The sequence below is a fragment of the Bison bison genome, unplaced genomic scaffold (genome assembly GCF_000754665.1).
Source record: "Bison bison bison isolate TAMUID 2011002044 unplaced genomic scaffold, Bison_UMD1.0 scf7180017863993, whole genome shotgun sequence".
In the NCBI taxonomy this organism is placed as follows: Eukaryota; Metazoa; Chordata; class Mammalia; order Artiodactyla; family Bovidae; genus Bison; species Bison bison.
This window is the reverse complement of record NW_011494565.1, coordinates 257147-262478: the sequence shown is the minus strand read 5'-3', so window position 1 is coordinate 262478 and position 5332 is coordinate 257147.

The window sequence follows — 5332 nt, the reverse complement described above, 5'->3', positions numbered from 1 at the left end:
ATTGAGTGCATATTGCATATTGCATATTGAGTGCAGCACTTTCCACAGCATCATCTTTCAGGATCTGGAATAGCTCAACTGGAATTCTATCACTGCTGGGAGCCAGCGTAAGGAACTCCGCCCATGACAAAGGTCGTGAGGAAGGAGGCTGGGCATACGCAAAGGTGGGATCGAGCCTCAGGAGTCCCCCATCTACCCCCAAAACCAGAGTCTGCCTACTTTCTGCTTTGTGCTTTCACCTACACCTCTGACTTTATGGGGGGCTGTCCCCCACTACCTCTCTCTGAAAAAAGAGTTAGCTTACAGCTCCAGTTAATAATTCCTGGGTGTGACAGTGTTTCAACTTACAAACTCCTTTGGAAATCCTCTAGCCTGCCTGAATAGGTTTTTCCGGCCACATGTGATTGTTCAGAGCCTCCCAACTGTGAGAGGCAGGAGATGTTCTAAACTGTCTAACACAGATTCTTTTGAGTAGTTAAAAGATTGATTAGAAATTGTATTGGTGAAGGGATTTTCACTTCTTGGGCCAATGTTTGCTACTAAGTTTCCATATCCCTTATCTGCTGTGTCCCTGGCAGTGTATTGATTAATATAATTGGTGTAACTAGTAGCTTTAATGTTTGTAACCTGGGACCCTTGAGTTAATTCTTTTTCTTGTTATAGCCCTGTTGCTCTGTAGGAATGCAACTTTATCTAATGCTTTTTGGAGGCTGGCGCCTGACTTTAGAATAATCACCTTTAGAGAAAAAGGCCTCCGGGCCAGAAGATGATGCAAATCACCTAAACTTTTGCATATGATAAGTTTGCAGGAAGAAAGCCTGGCTTGCTGCATGACTCTACCCCTTCCCCCATTATCCTCTATGCATAACTTAAGGTATAAAAACTACTTTGGAAAATAAAGTGCGGGCCTTGTTCACCGAAACTTGGTCTCCCCGTGTCGTTCTTTCTCTTACCTTCTGGCTGAATTATTCAGCCTCTCTTCTCCACTGAATTTCCTCACTGAGCTATCCTTATTTCAGCCTCGTTTCTCCACTGAATTTCCTCACTGAGCTATCCTTATTCCATTACTCTTTATATCCTTAATTAAAGTTTAATTAAGCAGTTGTTTCCTGATCCTCGGCGACGCCGTCCCCGCTTCGAATTCCCTGGATCCACCGGGGCTGGACCCCGGCAGCAGAGTACATCATAAGAAATGCTGGACTGGAAGAAACACAAGGTGGAATCAAGATAGCCTGGAGAAATATCAATAACCTCAGATATGCAGATGACACCACCCTTATGGCAGAAAGTGAAGAGGAACTCAAAAGCCTCTTGATGAAAGTGAAAGTTGAGAGTGAAAAGTTGGCTTAAAGCTCAACATTCAGAAAATGAAGATCATGGCATCTGGCCCCATCACTTCATGGGAAATAGATGGGGAAACAGTGGAAGCAGTGTCAGACTTTATTTTTCTGGGCTCCAAAATCACTGCAGATGGTGACTGCAGCCATGAATTTAAAAGATGCTTACTCCTTGGAAGGAAAGTTATGACCAACTTAGATAGCATATTGAAAAGCAGAGACATTACTTTGCTAAGAAATGTCCGTCTAGTCAAGACTATGGTTTTTCCTGTGGTCATGTATGGATGTGAGAGTTGGACTGTGAAGAAGGCTGAGCATCGAAGAATTGATGCTTTTGAACTGTGGTGTTGGAGAAGACTCTTGAGAGTCCCTTGGACTGCAAGGAGATCCAACCAGTCCATTCTGAAGGAGATCAGCCCTGGGATTTCTTTGGAAGGAATGATGCTAAACCTGAAAGTCCAGTACTTTGGCCACCTGATGCGAAGAGTTGACTCATTGGAAAAGACTCTGATGCTGGGAGGGCTGGGGGCAGGAGGAAAAGGGGACGACAGAGGATGAGATGGCTGGATGGCATCACTGACTCGATGGGCATGAGTCTGAGTGAACTCCGGGAGTTGGTGATGGACAGGGAGGCCTGGCGTGCTGAGATTCATGCGGTCGCCAAGAGTCGGACACGACTGAGCAACTGATCTGATCTGATCTGATGAATTGTGAAATGTTTTGCTGCAGTTCTATGAAAAATGCCATTGATAATTTGATAGTGATAACATCAAATCGAAGATTGCCTTTGGTTGTATAGGCATTTTCACAATATTGACTCTTCCTACTCAGGAATATGGAATATCTCTCCATCTGTTTATGTCATCTTTGATTTCTTTTGTTAGCGTCTTATTATTTTCTTTGTACAATTCTTTTGTCTCCTTAGAAAATTTATTCCTAGATATTTAATTATTTTTGTTGCAATGGTGAATGGGATTCGTTCCTTAATTTCTCTTTCTGATATTTCATTGTTAGTATAGAGAACTGCAAGTAATTTCTGTGTATTGATTTTGTATCCTGCAACTTTGCTAAATTCACTGAATAGTTTTAGTAATTTTCTGATACTATCTTTAGGGTTTTCTATGTATAGTATCATGTCATATGCAAACAGTGAGAGCTTAGATTCTTCTTTTCTGATATGGATTTTTTCTATTTCTTTTTCTTCTCTGATTGCTGTGGCTAGGACTTTCTGAAATATGCTGAATAATAGTGGTGAAGGTGGACAGTCTTCTCTTGTTCATGATCTTAGGGGTATTGCTTTCTGTTTTTCAAGATTGAGAATAATGTTTGCTGTAGGCTTATCATATATGGCCTTTACTATGTTGAGGGAGGTTCCTTCTATGCCAATTTTTTGAAGTTTTAATCATAAATGGGTGCTGAATTTTGTCAAGGCTTTTTCTGCATCTATTGAGATGATCATATAGTTTTTATCTTTAAATTTGTTAATATGGTGTGTCACATTCATTGATTTCTATATACTGAAGAATCCTTGCATCCCTGGAATAAACCCAACTTGATCACGGTGTATGAGCTTTTTGATGTGCTGCTGAATTCTGTTTGCTAAAATTTTGTTGATGACTTTTGCATCTATGTTCATCAATGACATTGCCCTGTAGTATTCTTTTTTTAATGTTGTCTTTCTCTGGCTTTGCTATCAGGGTGATGGTGGCCCCATAGGATGAGTTTGGAAGTGTTCCTTCCTTGGTAATTTTTTGAAAGAGTTTTAGAAGGATAGGCATTAGCTCTTCTATAAATGTTTGATAGAATTCCCCTGTGAAGCCATCTGGTCCTGGGCTTTTGTTTTTTGAGAGATTTTTTATCAAAGCTTTAATATCAATGCTTATAATTGGGTTGTTCATAATTTATATTTCTTCCTGGTTAAGCCTTGGGAGATTGAACTTTTCTAAGAATCTGTCCATTTCTTCCAGGTTATCTATTTTTTTGCCATATAGTTGTTCATAATAGTCTCTCATAATCCTTTGTATTTCTGCATTATATGTTGTAACCTGTCCTTTTTCATTTCTAATTATGTTGGTTTGATTCTTCTCTCTTTTTTTCTTGATGAATCTGTCTAAAGGTTTGTCAATTCTGTTATCTTCTCAAAGAACCAGGTTTTACTTTTATTCATCTTTACTATTGTTTCTTTCTTTTTCACTTATTTCTGCTCAGATCTTTATGATTGCTTTCCTTCTACTAACTATGGGTTTTTTTTGTTCCTTCTTTTACAGTTGCTTTAGATATAGTTAGGTTGTCTATTCAATGCTTTTCTTGTTTCTTGAGGTAGGATTGTATTGTTATAAATTTCCCTCTTAGAACTGCTTTTGCTACATCACATAGGTTTTGAGTTGTCGTGTTTTTATCATCACTTATTTCAGGATTTTTTTTTTTTTTCCCTTTTGATTTCTTCAGTAACCTGTTGGCTATTTAGACACTTGTTGTTTTATCTCCATGTGTTTGTGTTTGTTACAGTTTTTTTCTTGTAATTTATGTCTAGTCTGATAGCATTGTGGTCAGAGAAAATGCTTGATACAATTTCAATTTTCTTAAATTTACTGAGGTTTTATTTGTGACCCAAGATGTGGTCTATCCTGGAGAATGTTCCATGTGCACTTAAGAAGGTGCATTCTTCTGCATTTGAATGAAATGTCTTGAAGATATCATGATATCCATCTCATCTAATGTATCATTTAAGACTTGTGTTTCCTTATTAATTTTGTTTTGATGATTTGTCCGTTGGTGTGAGTAGGGTGTTAAAATCTCCTACTATTATTGTGTTACTGTCAATTTCTCCTTTTATGTCTGTTAGTGTTTGTCTTATGTATCGAGGTGCCCCCATGTTGGGTGCATAGATATTTGCAATTGTGATGCCTTCCTCTCGGATTGATCCCTTAATCATTATGTATTGCCCTTCCTTATCTCTTGTAATCTTCTTTATTTTATGGTCTATATTGTCTGATAAGAGTGTTGCTACTCCAGCTTTATTTTGCTTCCATTTTGCATGGAATATGGTTTTCCATCCTTTCACTTTCAGTCTATATGTGTCTTGAGATCTGAAGTGGGTTTCTTATAGACAGCATATATATGGGCCTTGTTTTTGTATCTGCTCAGCCAGTCTGTGTCTTTTGGTTGGAGCATTTAGTCCATTTACATTTAAAGTAATTATTGATATATGTGTTCCTATTGTAATTGTCTTAATTGTTTGGGATCGATTTTGTAGATTTTTTTCCTTCTCTTTTATTTCTTTTTTTAAAATATAAATTTATTTATTTTAATTGGAAGCTAATTACTTTACAATATTGTATTGGTTTTGCCATACATCAACATGAATCTGCCATGGGTATACATGTGTTCCCCATCCTGAACCCCCCTCCCACCTCCCTCCCTGTAACATCCCTCTGGGTCATCCCAGTGCACCAGCCCCAAGTATCCTGTATCATGCATTGAACCTGGACTGGCGATTCAATTCATATATGATATTATACATGTTTCAATGTTATTCTCCCAAATCATCCCACCCTCTCCCTCTCCCACAGAGTCCAAAATACTGTTCTATACATCTGTGTCTCTTTTGCTGTCTCGCATACAGGGTTATCATTACCATCTTTCTAAATTCCATATATATGCATTAGTATACTGTATTGGTGTTTTTCTTTCTGGCTTACTGCACTCTGTAAAATAAGCTCCAGTTTCATCCACCTCATTAGATCTGATTCAAATGTATTCTTTTTAATGGCTGAGTAATACTCCATTGTGTATATGTACCACTGCTTTCTTATCCATTCATCTGCTGATGGACATCTAGGTTGCTTCCATGTCCTGGCTATTATAAACGGTTCTGCGATGAACATTGGGGTACATGTGTCTCTTTCAATTCTGGTTTCTTCAGTGTGTATGCCCAGCAGTGGGATTGCTGGATCATAAGGCAGTTCTATTTCCAGTTTTTTAAGGAATCTCCA